The 17,300-nt window shown below is 41.1% G+C and overlaps 1 protein-coding gene across 1 annotated transcript in view; it reads right to left on the bottom strand.

The window, feature by feature from the left end:
- Window positions 1-17,300, bottom strand: part of adgra1b (adhesion G protein-coupled receptor A1b) — a gene marked incomplete at its 3' end in the record, with an annotated part of 723,468 nt that overhangs the window by 205,077 nt on the left and 501,091 nt on the right.

Genomic DNA, 17,300 nt, shown 5'->3' with positions numbered 1-17,300 from the left:
ACACACACACACACACAGCATTGTAGTCAAGAGTACATGCAGTTACACAGGGTACACCCAGTTATTGGTTATTGAAAGTAACCCACCAAGTATCAGTCTAATAACCTAGGTGAGGTCACAGTTTTTATTTTTATTTATTATTTATCCAGGCAAGCAATTAAGAACAGATTCTTATATACAAAAGCAGCTGCTCCCTACCTCCTCTACTGAATTGGCTCCCTTTTGGGAGATACCTGGTGCTCTAAGGCAATCAACTTAATTAGTAAAATAAAATAAATTACACATGAACCTGTTAAGCCCTATTTTCAGAAAATCCGCCTAAAAATACATACCTAAGTAAATGTAAGATTGCTCCACTTCTACAAGGTCCATTTACATGTTCTTGGTATCTAGGGACATCTATGGATCTCATGGAATGTATTCCCAGTGTCAGACATATTGTGTATGTTACTAGGCTTGAGTAAATTGTGATAAAACAAAGGAGAATATAAATGATTTAGGTGTTTGACAGTGAATAACACCATGTTAAAAATGACCAGACATGAAAAACTGCCACTGAGCTCATTCAGCACCTTCTTGAGATCATATGTACAAAAACCTAAGCAAATGAATAAAGGGAAGATGATTAAACAGAAGGTTTTGTAGATACAGTACATCCAGACACATGCGATTTGAAATATTATTATAGAATATAGAATACCAGGGCCCTCATTTATCAACAATGCTTAGAAAGTGTTCTATTTTCGTTCTTAAGCATAGAATTTAGAATGTGTGTACGTACAGAAAAATCTGGATTTATCACACGTGCGTACACAGGTTCTACGCACACTCCGTCTTGATAAATACCATTTGTTCTACGCTCCGCGCTCGTGCACGATTTTAAGTATTTGCATATAGAACCGCCCATAATTAACCATATACGGTCATGAACCACCCCCATGAAATGTGGAAAAGTGGACTAAGCCGAGCGAAGCGTGTTATGGGAGAAATATGCGACAGGCTGACAGACACTTCCTAAAGACCATTGCTGCCTGGGCAGCGCAAACACTAATAAAGACCGTTAACCACTGTTTGCCATGGTGTCATTAATAACCATGCTGGAATATGATCTGCGACGGATTTTCCGTAAATTTTCGACCTGCATATTATTTGTAGAGGCATACAATCTACGTTGATGTCGGTATTAGGTAGCCTATATAAACAATAATACGAGAGCATATACAAGAACAATGAATCTCACTGCCATAGCCTACGGCCCTACGCCATGTGTAGCCTGCCTATATGTGATCAATACAAACTTGAACTTGAGATCCATCATGTCTGTGTGCGGGAGCTCACAAGGCTATTGTCACAATGTAAATAAAACGTGCACTGAAAAGTTACAGTATGTAGTTGGTTGATTATTTGTATGACAGTTAATAAACCCTTGCAAAAAGTATCCGTTTTATTTAATGAATTGAAAACATGCAGCATTGCTTCCTCCCGGCATGCAGCAATGACATGTATCAGACAAATGTGCATCACTGAGTGGAATCCCTTTCTATTCACATAACTGCATTTGTGATGGAGCTTTGACAGCTACATGGGTGGTACAGTAACAGTCTATTGCTCGATCCATCTCCAATATCACAATGGACTGTGCCGGTGGACAAAGACCCGAGGGTGGAGAGGACTTGAATCAATGTGCATGGGGATGGCATTTGTGCGTTTTGTTCCACGCTCCAATTTCGGCCTCAAATTGCGGTACAAATGAAGGAGGTGTCTCGGGTATAGCGGACTCTAGTTAATATTATGTTCTCTCGGCACTTAGACTGCCCCTCATTCATTCCTATCTGCTATCTCTGAAAACAGTTCCTCGCGAGCGCAGTCAGTGCACCCCATATTCCGATAACCCTATATATAAACCATGCTGCATTCATTCGGAAAGAAAAACCTATTCCAAATGCTATATTTATAGGGTTTGACAATAATTACACTACTGTCGCTATTTTACAATGAACTATAATGAATTACGGGGGGTCATACAGAACACGCCAGTGTTGAAACTAATGCATGGAAGCTTATTTCCGCGTTGCAATATTCATATTCTACCACCGGGCGCCAGGTACGCACGGTCGGAGCTGTGCGTAAATATACGCACAAAGTCAAGCACACGTTCAAATTGAAGTCCCACACTTTGCCTAGAAATTATCGTATGCACGGGTTACGCACATATCTGTGCGTACGTACCATTGATAAATGAGGGCCCAGGCCTATAAATGACCTTATTATAGCCAACTCGCACATCTATGGATCGAGCCAAATCTCCTCTGTCAAATGGAGTTCAATTTGGATTTAGTATCTCCAGGCACTCCGTGCACTGAAGAACCATGAATGAAATCTATTGTATGTACAGTTCCATTCTAATAATGGATATGGCTCCGCCATTTTTTATCCATTTGCAACGCGGATTGTTGCTAAATGTTCACAGAAGGTAGACACACTAACTGCGCTCCAATCTATGCCAATAACATTCAGTTTTGTGGTAGAGAATCCAGAGAAATAAGAGAAATAAAAAAGATTCATACACAATTATTTGCTTGCAGGAAATTAGAATCGGCTGGGTACTGTAGTTTTTCGAAATTTCAACGCTCATTGAGAGCTCTGGATGACCTCCTCTCTTATATTCCATCAACTAAAATCTCACTAATAACACTTTACCCTATTGGTAAACAAACGTATTGTTGAAAATATACACTATGACTGCTGTTGTGACATGGTTATGGTCTTTACTCTTGGATACATGAAAAAAAAAACGCTACTTATATTAACCTCTTCCACCCAACAGGTCCGTCATAAATAAATATTTTTTAAATTAAAAGTAGCGATTTTAATTTCAAACGTATTCAAGTATTACCATCATAAACATGTCACAACAGCATGTAGAATGTATATTATCATCAATATGTTAGTTTAGCAATAGGTTAAAAGTGTCATTAGATAGATTTAACTTTTCGATTTGGTCGATCCGTGAGGGCGACCATTTTGGATATTTTGAACCATGGGAATTGTAGTATTTTTGCACCCATTTTGTAGCAGACATCCACAGAAATGGTTCTGCGTTGAAAGCTTTTAAAACTACACTTCCTGGAAGATTCTATGGGGTTCAAGGTTCAGAGTTCTGTATGAATTATTTCAATAACTGTTATTATTCGGGATAATAAGCCACAAAAGGTAAAGTTTTTGACAAATATTGAAAGGCTTTCAAGTTTCTCTTCCCTATTGTTAACATGTAGGAACAATTAGATCTGAAATTAGTTTCAAAACGGTTATAATAATAAAAATAAAAATAAATAAAAAAGTACAGTAGATTACAGTAGATTTCATTATCTGTTCTTATGCACGCCTGGTGATACTAAATCCAAATTGAACTCGGGCATTTGAAAGATAATATATGTATATATAAATGTGCGAATTGGCTATAATAAGGTAATTTATAAGTCTCCTATTAGGGCTGGGCGATATGGCCTCTAAATGATATCACAATATTTTTTGGCTATGTTACGATACACGATGTACATCGCGATATTTTGACATTTCCTCTAAAGCCCTTAAAAATGCTTGATTTAACCCTTTGAAGCATAGTCTTAATCCAGTGCCTTATTAGCTCAATTACGCTAGCTGCAATGCTAACCGTTAGAACGCGAGGCTACTACCAGTTCATCCACTTCGGCGCCTCCATATTCCATTGACGTTTCTGAATAAAACATGTAGGGCTAACGTTTAAACTCGCGAAGCTCTCTCCACTTCTCTCACACTCTCGTATCCCCGGCTGTCTCCTCAAAACAAACCTGTGGCGCCACTTCTCCGTCTCTGGGTGTGTGTGTGTGTGTGCATGCGTGCATGTATCAAATCAAATCAAATCAAATCAAATTTATTTGTGAGGCCCGACAACACACGTTAATGTCCCCATGGGCCGGATACGTATTCTTTAAACAAGTCAAGAAGAAACATAACAATAACTCAAGAACAAAACAAGAACACCATAAGGTCCAACAAATTTAAAATAAATGCAAAATAAATGAATGAATGCAAACACTCCCAGACAGGGGCGTAACTATGGGGGGGGTCCCATGGTTTCAGAATGGAGTTATTGTCCCCCCCACGTTTTTACCGTCCAAAAACAATGTTACATGATAATAAACGGTGACGCGACGCTGCACTTGGACCACATCGGCAGCTCAATTGTATGTATTGAGCTGTACTGTACTGTACCCATTCTGCAATCTGTTAATAAACTTTTCAATCAATCAATCAATGTTCCATCTCTGAGGTCAGGTCTTCATCATATCTATGTCTGTCACTATAGCCAATTGAAATGCTAGAAATGGTCACGTGGACTGGGAGAACCAATGGAATGTCACTTTCACTTCCGCGTTCCGGGATGCGATCATGCGAGCGAACGTTTGCAAAAACAAAACAAAGCTTCTTTGCAACGGGGAAATACCAACTGATCAGCCAGAAGAGGAGCCTACGACCTATAAAGCTTCTTTTAATAAACAGGAGTCATACTTAAAATACGGGTTTATCGCAACAGGTGACTCTCGCGTGTTGACATGGCAACACGAGGCAATGACGCAACTGTGTTCAAGTTGCAGAAGATAAAGTAGTTGCATTCAACGCGAGTGGACATTTGACATGTTTCAAAGTTGGGATTTTGGAGGACCGAAACAATAATAAGCTGCATTATGGTGAGTTGTGTTTTAATAATAATAATACATTCGATTTATAATACACCCACCGAGGTGCTGCAAATCAAATGCCAACCCTACTGATCTGTTCATGTGTTATAATAATAATAATACATTCGATTTATAATACACCCGCCGAGGTGCTGCAAATCAAATGCCCACCCTACTGATCTGTTCATGTGTTATAATAATAATAATAATAATACATTCGATTTATAATACACCCACCGAGGTGCTGCAAATCAAATGCCCACCCTACTGATCTGTTCATGTGTTATAATAATAATAATACATTCGATTTATAATGCGAGCACCTGCATTCAAATCAAATGACTGATCTGTTCATGTGTTATGCACCCGAGAGGCACTTTATAATAGAAAAAAGACAGTGCAAACATGTATATGTCGCTTACAGTTTATTATGCCTATGCAGCTCGTTTATTTTGACAGAGTTAAACATTTTTCACTATCATTATATTAAATTAGCGGACGTGGAGCCGGACAAGCCCTGGCTCCACGATGACCACCTCTTACAAGAGGCGCCACCGCCTGGGAAAATGCGTATTGCACACCTGCCCCCCCCCCCCCCCCCCCCCCCTGCGACGTCACTGACCACGCCCCCTAATCTGTCCCCCGCACCACTAGCAACAGAGTTACGCCACTGCTCCCAGACATACCCCACGCGAAGGTAAGTAAAAACTCACTAAAACCTAACAATATGAAAAAATGCACCACAGGCAGTGTGGAGGAGAGAAACCTTAGAAGGGCCATTCAAGGGGGGATCTCCCTTCTTAGATGTCGGTGATAGTAGTGTTGCAGACGGACAGTTGGTAAGCATGCACTCATGTGTGTAGTGAAACACAGATGAGTGCATAATTTTGAAAAATTTAAGATAGAGCTGATAGCGATAGCAACTGAACATTTTGAAAGATTAAAGATAGAGCTGATAGCGGATCTATTTGAGGCACAGGGGCCTGTGCGTGTAAGTTGGGGCGAGTGTGTGCATTTTCTTTCTTTGAGAGGGAGAGACGAGAGACGGAGAGAGTAAAGCCAAACAAGTTCAAGTTTCAAGTTTCAAGTTTCTTTAATAGTTGTCATACAGAAGTACAGAATACTTTTGTACAAAATGCTTCTTACTGTTGCGCTCCAGAGACTGTGCAAGACAAGATAAGTATGAAATAAAAACATGGTAAAATTAGAAGTAAAAAAAAAGGTCACAGTGTTCAGTTTAGACATATGTACAATGTTCGATGCAGAATAGACGTAGTTACCATACAATATACAATACTGTGCAGTGTACTAATATACAATACTATATACAATACTATATAGTGCAAGGCAGAAATGGAGAAATGGGACGAGTGTACTAATATACAATACTATATACAATACTATATAGTGCAAGGCAGAAATGGAGAAATGGGACGAGGTGCAATTTAGGTACAATTCACAGTAGGTGTACGAGTTGTAGTGCAAATCCTTTATCAATAAATATAAAGTGTAAGTGTGTTTGTGTGATCTAAAGTGTGGAGAGTGGGTGCTGCAGTGTGTTGTTTGTTTGAGTGAGTGTGTGCGTGTGGGTGTGTGTGCTGTGTGCATTTGATGGTTGTTGCATAGTGATTATTGTTCGTTTAGCGATTATTGTTCGTTTAGCAGCCTGATGGCCTGGGGATAGAAGCTTCTTCTGAGTCTTTCTGTGCTCGCCTTAAGACTCCGGTATCGCTTGCCTGACCGCAGCAGTTCAAAGAGGCAGTTGTTCGGGTGGCTCGAGTCCTTAATAATTCTCTTAGCCTTCCCCTTGCACCGCTTGTAGTAAATGTTCTGGAGGGTGGGAAGCCCCCCTCCAATTGTGCGTTCGGCTGAACGTGTCACTCTTTGTAGTCTGCTACGGTCTTGTGCAGTGCTATTCCCAAACCAGGAGGTGATGTTGCCGGTCAGGATGCTCTCTATTGTACATGAGTAGAAGTTCCTAAGGATCTTCTGACTGACTTGGAACTTCCTTAGGCGCCTGAGGAAGTAGAGGCGTTGTCGTGCCTTCTTCACTACACTGTCAATGTGTGTGGTCCATGTCAAGTCCTCGGATATGTGGGCTCCGAGGTACTTGAAACTGTTCACTCTCTCAACCGGTGCCCCGTCGATGCTGAGGGGGCTGTAGTCCTTGACCCCCGACCTCCTGAAGTCCACAATCATCTCTTTTGTTTTGCTGACGTTCAGGGAGAGGCAGTTCTCCTGACACCACTGTGACAGGTTCTCTACCTCTTCCAGGTAGGCCCTTTCGTCGTTGGCAGAGATCAGGCCCACCACTACTGTGTCATCAGCAAATTTGATGATGGTGTTGTTGTTCCGCTGTGCTACGCAGTCATGTGTGTACAGGGAGTAGAGGAGGGGGCTCAGAACACAGCCCTGGGGGGCCCCTATGTTGAGCGTGATGGATGAGGAGGTGCAGTTGCCGGCTCTTACCACCTGGGGTCTGCCCGTCAGGAAGTCCAAGACCCACTGGCACAGGTCATAGTTCAAGCCCAGGTCCCTGAGCTTGGCTATGAGTTTGGAGGGGACTATGGTATTGAATGCTGAGCTGTAGTCGATGAACAGCATTCTCACATAGTTCCCCTGCCTCTTGTCCAGATGTGATGCTGCTGTGTGCAGCACATGGGCTATGGCGTCCTCCGTGGACCTGTTGGGGCGATATGCAAATTGCAGAGGGTCCAGGTTGATGGGGAGGGAGGAACAGATGTAGCCCTTCACTAGCTTCTCAAAGCACTTCATGGCTATGGAGGTGAGGGCTACAGGGCGGTAGTACACTGGGCCAAAGTAAGTAATCTCAACCGCGGCGGCTTATAAACTGATGTGAGGGATTGTGAGAAACATCACGATGTCCACGATACGTTTAAAAAGTGTATAGTTTATGAACTGTACCCGATATTTATTTAATATCGTCATATCACCCACCCCTACCTCCTATTCCATATTCTATAATAATATTTCAAATTGCATTGGTCCGGATGGGATAATTCAGTACTGTATCTACAGAACCTTCCGTTTAATCATCTTCCCTTTATTAATTTCCTTAGATTTTCTGTACACATGATCTCAAGAAGGTACTGAACGAGATCAGTGGCCGTTTTTAATGTTTGGTCATTATTAGCATGGTGTTATTCACTGTCAAAGATGCAAAGAAAAATAATGATTCATATTCTCCTTTGTTTCATCACAATTTAAGCAAGCCTAGTAATAGACACAATATTTCTGACACTGTGAATACATTCCCTGAGGTCCGTTGATGTCCCTAGATACCAAGAATATGCAAATGGTCCTGTAGAAGTGGAGCAATATTCCATTTACCTACTAAGGCAGTGGTTCTCAACTGGTCTAGCCTCGGGACCCAACATTTTCCTTAGTCATTAAGTCGCGACCCAAATTTTTTAACCACTATGATTTATTTCAAATGTTTTTTTTTGCAGTAATACACAATCTTTCGTGCACTGTTAAAAACATGAAATAAACACAAAAAAGTGCAACAAAAGTGCAACTAGGGCTAAAAACCCAATGAAATAAAATAATAATAAATAATATATGCTTCTTAGCAGATTTTTTTGCTTAACATAACAGACCTAAGTTTGGGGGAACTAACTGGGGTTGCAACAAAAGTGCAACTAGGGCTAAAAACCCAATGAAATAAAATAATAATAATAATAATAATAATAAATAATATGCTTCTTAGCAGATTTCTTAGCTTAACATAACAGACCACAGTAAGTTTGGGGGAACTAATGGGATAACTGGGGTTGCAACAAAAGTGCAACTAGGGCTAAAAACACAATGAAATAAAATAATAATAATAATAATAATAATAATAATAATAATAATAATAATAATAATAATAATAATAATAATAATAATAATAATAATAATAATAATAATAATAATAATAATAATAATAATAATAAATAATATATCCTTCTTAGCAGACTTCTTAGCTTAACATCCCAGGGAACTAATGGGATAACTGGGGATGTTGTTTGCTCCTGACAAGAGTCTCAAAGTCTGGGGTGATGGTAGACAAAGCAACTCTGAGGTCATGCTCAATGTCCAATCTGTTTCTCTGCTTTGTCTTCAGCTGGACCAGAGCTGAGAAGCCACTTTCATAAAGATAGAAAAAAGAAAAAGAAAAAAAAAGAAAAAAAAAGATATATATATATATTTTTTTACACACACATCCCAATCAAAATGGCCCCGCGACCCACTTTTGGGTCGCAACCCACCAGTTGAGAAACACTGTACTAAGGTATATATTTTAGGCGGATTTTCAGAAAATATTCCACGGGTGGAAGAGGTTAATACAGTCTGGATACAGTGATGTTATTTTGGGACCGGTGCCGGACCCGTCGGGCTTAAGAGTTTAAGTGTGAACACTAATTGATGTTAATCCAGATGATCAAACGCCGAAAACTCATTTGGGATTACTCGCTGAGGTACGGGTCACAGTTAGCTAGCATCACTACACCACCTGCATGTAGGCACACATGAACACAATCACAAACGCATGGCTGGTACAACTCACAAACAACGCATGTAAGTGTGTGTCTCTCCGTCTAAACACATTTCCATACTCTGACTGAGGACAAGGATATTTAGTCAAGGGTAAATCACAACATCATGCGCATGTCCACTCTAATTGGAAGTGGAGCGAAGGTGATCTCATCCGGCACAATCAAAGCCGACAACGGAAGAAGGGGGACACAATCCGCAGAAGCAGCATTTCTGCCACATCAAGTCACATCCACTTACAGATAGAGAAGGGAGAGGAGAAGGGAAGGAGGGTGGGGGTTGGGGTGAGGGGTGAGGGGAGAGACAGAGAGACACGCTCACTGAGGCCGTGGCGGCGCTGGCGCATCTCCCCTCTCAAACAAGATGCCCAGACGCAGGAAAGTGAAGCTGCAAAAATTGAGATCTGCGCGAGAGTGCTTGTGTCAGAGCGGCCGATGCCAACGCGGCTTTGGTTACACTCAGGGCATGAACCTGCTTTCCCCATGTCAGTACATTTCGCTCAGCTAAAACACTTCGGGCACCTCCTCCCCTTGGATCCCGGGTTGAGGTGGGAGAGCCATGAAGGAAGGGAGAGTGAGAGAGATACAGAGAGAGAGAGAGAGAGAGAGAGAGAGAGAGAGAGAGAGAGAGAGAGAGAGAGAGAGAGAGAGAGAGAGAGAGAGAGAGAGAGAGAGAGAGAGAGAGAGAGTGAGAGTGAGAGAGAGAGATACTCTCAAAATAGTATAAGTGCTATCTTGGCCCTGAGAGTTGCTCTCCGGCTCTGCAGCTGGACCCTTCTCAAATCAGCACGAAAAAAGCTATAAGCTTATAAAACGATTTAATATGCTAAACTTCATTTTAAATTCTTTAATTCACATTTGTTTATTTCATAAAGATTTTCCCGACATAATGCTACCTGCCCCGACCAGATCCGTGACTCTGTTGCGATACAGATTAATTATCTACTCAGAAAGCTTATAAAACGATTTAATATGCTAAACTTCGTTTTTAAATTCTTTAATTCACATTTGTTTATTTCATAAAGATTTTCCCGACATAATGCTACCTGCCCCGACCAGATCCGTGACTCTGTTGCGATACAGATGAATTATCTACTCAGAATAGTATTATAAAGTGGCTATCTTTTATGCTGTAGATCACTGCTGGTATGTGCGTGCAGAACCTTTATTTCAGCGCGGACTGTAGTATTTATTTGACGTTACTGTACAATATATGTGTGTATTAAAAGACGGAGCTGTCTTTTATTGTAATATAATAATTATTAATATTAAAAATAAATGAAGAAAGGCATTCTTATTCCAGCATGCATTAATGACACCAACGGGCAACGGCAAAACAGTGGTTAATGGTCTTTATTAGTGTTTGCGGTGTCCAGGCAGCAATGGTCTTTTAGGAAGTTAATAGATATAATATCCGACATCACCGTGTACAACACGCTTCCCTCGGCTTAGTCCACTTTTCCACATTTCATGGGGGTGTTCCATTACCGTATATGGTTAATCAGGGCGGTTCTGGTATGCAAATACTTAAAACAGTGCACAAGCTCCAGCTTAGGAGCAAGGTGATATTTATCAAGACAACTGTGCGTAGGACCTGTGTACGCACGTGTGATAAATCCAGTTTTTTTTGTGCGTGCACACATTCTAAATTCTGTGCTTACGTATGAAAATAGAATACTTTCTAAGAAAAATTAATAAATGAGGGCCCGACTGGGAAATGTCTCCTTTGCGTCCAGGAAGTCTGCCAAAAGGCTGGAGGAACTTGATGGCCTTTTGGTATTCCTCCATCTTGTGCCTACTCAGTGCCATTACTGGGTGGTGAGAGGACATGAGGTCAAACAAATGGTTCACATGCTCCAGGAGCCATGCTGTTGTCTGGTAAGATGGGGGTCGTTGTTCCTGCTCCACCATGAATTTCAGGCCAGCACTTGTTGCAAAGAACCCGGACTCCCACAGCCTCCTCCCGTATCCCTCTCCCTCCCACCGTAAGCTTTTCAAACATGCTGTAACTGTGGGGGACACTATCATTACTATCAGACACTATCATCTCTGTCAGGCCATCTACCTTCAGCTTGTCAAACACCTCCCCTAATACTCCTGGTTCCATCTTTATAGGTTACAATCTGAAATGATGATATGGTATTGTCAGTGTTACAGCGAGGGTGTGTAGGCTAGTCATTGAAATATTATATAAATTACAACTTTACGTTATTCATACCAACCTGTCTCATACCAGACTTTACCCCATAATTGTCAATCACAAATTCATTGTAGTCATGTACATATTACAGTAAAACACATTGAACCTGTTGTGGAATATTTTAAATTAAGTGAAACTGTAGAAATTCAGATGAGTCAAATTGTATCAAAAATAGAATAGTTTATTATCTGTTTCTATGGCCATAGAAAGATTATGCACAGTTTAAAATTTGACAAATTAAGATGACAAATTAATAACAGATAATGACAAGAAAGGTAAACAAAGGTGAGATTATGGGTTTTGTCGTATCTGTCACAAGATTGATATGAAGACAACGAGAAAAAGAACAAGATGTGATTTACTTGGACGTGTCATATCTAAGTCAAGCTGGCCTGACCTTTAAGTTGTTGTCTGAGCTGTATACTAGTTAAACTATATGAACTAGTCAACCTTTTTCTTCTCATGTCTGTGTCCAAATGCTGCAAGCCAGCCATGGTAAGATGTCAATCTATAAAAGTTAGATGTTATGATTAAGCAAGCAAAATATGTATACTAAAATACCAAGTTTCCCACAGAAACTGGTGGGTGAACTCTAAACCCTCTAAAATATTGAAATCAAATCAGGTTTTATTGTCACATACACAATCATAACTCTCTATGTCCCTGTTTTGTTTTCTAGGATAAATTACCACTATAATGACGTTCGTACGTGTGTCCAGTCTGAGGTGAGCAGCAGTCGTGACAGAAAGGCCCTAGCACTACAAACAACAGGAGTGGAAGACTGGACCTCTACCTGGACATATTATAAGCCTATAATAATAAAAAAATTGTGGAATGCAATTGCTTGCCTTGTATTTTTTTCTACTGTTGACCAAACTTCTTTCTTGGCTTAATTGAGTAGTTTCTGGCATGATTGATATTTAGATTAGATTAGATTAAACTTTATTGTAATTTGCACAGACTACAAGTACTGAGACAACTAAATGCAGTTTAGCATCGAACCAGAAGTGCAAAAACGTACATATTATGTATAATATTTATAAATAGAATAAACAGTAAAGGTAGGTATGAATGTGCTAAGATACAGTATGAACATTAACAGAATGAACTGTATGAAAAGAGTGGTATGAATACGCTAAGATATATACAGTGTGAACACTAGTAGTAACAGTATGGACAGTATGACATGTAGCATTTAAGTTAGTCATGGATGTATTAAGCTCTTATAATACATCAATGGTTACAGTATGAAATGCAATGTAATAACAGCTTGAGGTATGATTCAATGCATTTCCATATTCACTTTGTGCATGTATATGTGAATGGCTTAACATAAGATAACATTAGGATGTGTGTGTATTTATGACTAGAAGCACAAGAAAAATATGAATCCATACTCTAAATATTACGATACGATACGATCGGCCTATGTGGCTATTTAGACGAACACGGTTATTGGTAATCAATAATAAGTAACGACGTCCCCCGCCCCCCCCCCCCCTTTCATGCATACATGCTTGAGGATCGTGCCAATCATATGCAGTTTGAGTTTTAACTGTAGCATCTGTATAACGGAAATGCCATTGGATATAACGTTAGTAACTATTAGCCCTTTATCTCGCCTCCCAGGAAATATACTAGACCAAATGCCGTATAACGCTTATATTCACTGCGCTATAAAATGAGAAAGTATTGATGATTTTTTTTTTCTTTAAACCATTTTGAAGGGACGGTTTATGGTCCCAATTGACAATGAGAATGGACAGATAGCAATACTATAAAGTATCGATTTAGCTCTACAAACAGCCCCACATCTGTTTACATTTGCCGGTCCTCTAGACTAGAGATTTATTAGACGTATAAACGCATCCCAATGGCCCCGAATGTGTTAATGGAAAGATTCGTTTTCTGCTTGAAATTAAAGTGCAGTATTTGAAATACAATGAAAGGAATATGGCTGAATTTCTTATCAAATGGAAAAGTGTTACTGTTATTTAAAATAAATAAATAAACAAATTAGAAGGCCATCAATATAAATTGCAGCATACATCAAACTAACACACACACTGTACTGTTTCAAAACAACACTGCTCTGTTCTTTCTATTTTTAAAATACGTACATTATCTGTCTACATTTATTTAGACTAACATTATTTAAATATTGAGTGCAACTGTGGTTGATTACGTAATTCGGTGAGTTGGAACTATCTATGGGTTGGCGGGTCCCCACGGACATTTTAGTGTCACGGACCTTCAGCTCAGGCAATGTTATCAGCTCCGGTAACGTTAGGAGGAGTTCATAACATCAACATGCAGTGGAAAAGCGGCAATAGTCCCGGTTGGAGTTAGTAAAACACAGTTGTATGTTAGCCTTCTTGGATGTTGAATAAACGCCTATCATTGTCTTTAAACACCCCGCCTCTCAGACTCTCATTTGCTCCTCTGCTAGCTAGTAGCTACGATAACATTGCATTGACTGTATTAGCTGGCGGGCTACCATAGTTCAACATGTGTTGTTTTGTACAAACTGCTAACGCTATGGCAAGATGTGTGTAGGCCTATGTAATGTTAATGGCTATGTTTTTAAAGTCATAATGAAGATTGATTTATATTGTGCTTGCCATTTTTACACAAACTGACTAGCACCTCCAGTGCTGCTGCTGCTGCAGCCAGCGCTCACCTCTCCCGGCTCCGTGCCAAATGAAGTTTTTTATTTTCTTATTTGCGCATCATCTGAACCGTACGATACACAGATGCCCCGAACCGCGGGGGTCGTACCGTACGGTACACGGTTCGAATGCGTATCGTTCCACCCCTAGTAGTAAGTCATACTGACCAGCAGTGTAAAGGCCTCTGCATGCTACAGAAACTTCAGAGCAACTGCAACACAACATCGGCGCGATTTCAGCGCGGTTGTTTTAGAGGGTCTTGTAGACTGTGTTGCTTGGACGTTGCGTACATGTCCCCCAAATCTAACCTAAACAACCGTTGCGTTGATATTGCGTAGCAGTGATTGGTTGGTTAGCGAATGGGGGCGGGGCTGTCATAGAATAATATTAGTCCCGCAGAGAATAACATCCTCCATTGTTGTAGCCAGCGTTGACGCTAAATAATTAGCGTCACATAGCTCGCCTTTTTCTGAAAACCCAAGCACATATTGTTCCATAGCATACGCCTTCAGTTGATCATGACAAATCCTCTCTTACCTTGACGATTAAAAAGCCTCCATAATTTAGTAAATAAAGCTGTAGCCAGCCAGCTAGCATTGGGTCTATTCAAAATGCTATCCACATTAGCTACATAGCTAACCAAGTAAATACAATGGTATCTGTCCTGAGGTAACGTTAAATACAACGTTTGCTAGTCGAAATGACTGGACACACACAGGGACAAGTTAAACATCAATAAATTAATTTATTCCAATAGGTAGTTTGAGCTGCATGTGAGCCGAGGTCCTCTCCATTGGAAACTAATGATGTTACGGTAACGTTAGCTCGAAAAGCACAGAAAGTTAAGCTGCTAGCAACAGACACTATAACACTTCCGGTCGGGGGTTTTCAAAATAAAAGAGCGACGTCTAAAATCACCGGAAATACGTTTATTTTGTACATTATCTAACGTTAACACGAACCTAAACTAACTTTAGTTAAACTAACTTTGCGCGTCGATGTTGCAGAAGCATAAAGGCAGAGTGTCTAAAACACCGTTGCTTTGTAGATGTTGTGTTGCAGTTGCTTTGAAGTTTCTGTAGCATGCAGAGGCCTTAACTAGTAAGAGGGTAAGGGACATGTACATATAGATATAGTATTTACATATGTAAAAAGGATTATATGTAGGTATGTAGACAGGTGTGGATAGTCAAAGCTTTATTGTCACTTCTCATAATGTGCAAGAGAAGACAATGGACGAAAATGGGGCTGCAATGTCCGGCTGCCTCACTGTGTGCTCTGACGAGACTGTGCTTACTTTTGTTATTATTTATAGTTTTACGAGTTTTGTTTGTACCAAATGTTGGTGCATGTGTATGACCATTAGTCACTCATCGACATTGGATTAAGGAAAACTTACCAACTGGATTGCTCTCTGGATCGGCTCGCTGTGCAACAACAATGGCCTGCTGAGATCTTGAGTAGAACAGGACCAGATCTTGGCCCACACAAGGAAAGGGGAGACGGCGAGGAAAGAGAGCATGCGTCCAAAACAGACTGAGATCCAGGAGGCACTGCGCAATCAATCAAAAATAAACTGGACGACATCAGAGCAAGGATTCAATTCCAAAGAGACATTAGGGAGTGTAATGTTCTCTGCTTCACTGAGACGTGGTTGACGCTGGACGTCCCAAACCATGTCATTCAACCGGCCGACCACTTTTTCATTCACAGAAAGGACCGCACAGAGGATCCGGAAAGAAACGGGGGGGTGGAATAGCCTTCATGATTAACAACAACTGGTGTGACCCAGGAAACGTGAAAGAGCTTTTGAACCACTGTTCCTGAAACCTGGAGTACATTGGAGTGTATATTCCCCCCCACGCAAACACGGGAGCGGCACTTTCACTTTCTTCACGACGAGGTAAACAAACTCCAAACAGTTAAAGTTGACGCTGCTATTGTGGTTGCGGGTGATTTTAATAGCGCTAATCTGAGAAAAGTGTTGCCAAATTTCTATCAGCATGTGACTTGTTCCACCAGAGGTGGGAATATCCTAGACCATTGCTACTCGCAATTTAAGAGCGGGTACAAGTCTCAAGCTACTAGTCCTTTCGGCAAATCAGATCATGACGCCATCTTTCTTTTACCGAGTACAGACAAAGTCTCAAGCACGCCCCTGTAGTAACGCGAGAGGTTAAGCGCTGGACTGTGGAGTCAGAAGAGATGCTCCAGTCTGCACTTGAATGTACAGAATGGAATGTGTTCCGCGACAACACAGACAATATTAATGACTACACGGAAACAGTGCTAGACTTTGTTTGTACTTTGGTAGAAGAAACAATCCCCTCTACCACAATTAGAGTTTACCCAAACCAAAAGCCCTGGTTAGACAAATCCGTCCATGATGCTCTGAAAGTGCGCACCCCAGCATACAACGACGGGCTTGTGACAGGCAACATGAATGACCAGAAGGCGGCGAGATACAATGTAAGGAGGACAGTAATAGAGGCAAAACGGCGCTACAGGGATACAATTGAACTTCAATATGAAATGGCTGACTCTAGAGGTATGTGGCAGGGCCTCGGAACGATGACAGATTACAAAGGCACCTCCCTCAAGCTGAACAGTGACATCCAATTGGCAAATTATCTCAATACCTTCTATGCAAGGTTTGAGGCTGTGAATAACAACACCAGCCTACAAACCACTGCAATGGAGGAGGGGGCCACTGCCGATGGAGACTCAGTGTTCAGGATAACAGAACATGAGGTGAGGAGGACCTTTAAGAAAGTGAATATCAGGAAGGCAGCAGGACCGGACGGTATCCACGGCCGCGTCCTAAAAGTCTGTGCCGACCAACTGGCGCCGGTATTCACTGACATATTTAACCTGTCCTTAGAACAGGCTGTCATCCCCACCTGTCTGAAGAAGTCCACCATTATCCCTGTACCCAAAAAATCCAAACCCGCTTGCCTCAACGACTACCGCCCTGTAGCTCTCACCTCCATAGCCATGGAGTGCTTTGAGAAGCTAGTGAAGGGCTACATCTGTTCCTCCCTCCCCATCAACCTGGTCCCCCTGCCATTTGCATATCGCCCCAACAGGTCCACGGAGGATGCCATAGCCCATGTGCTGCACACAGCAGCATCACACCTGGACAAGAGGCAGGGGA

Source organism: Notolepis coatsorum, assembly GCF_963971535.1.
Source record: "Notolepis coatsorum genome assembly, chromosome: 9".
Taxonomy (NCBI): Eukaryota; Metazoa; Chordata; class Actinopteri; order Aulopiformes; family Paralepididae; genus Notolepis; species Notolepis coatsorum.
Note: the sequence above shows the minus strand (reverse complement) of the source record. Positions and strands in the feature narration are given on the sequence as shown.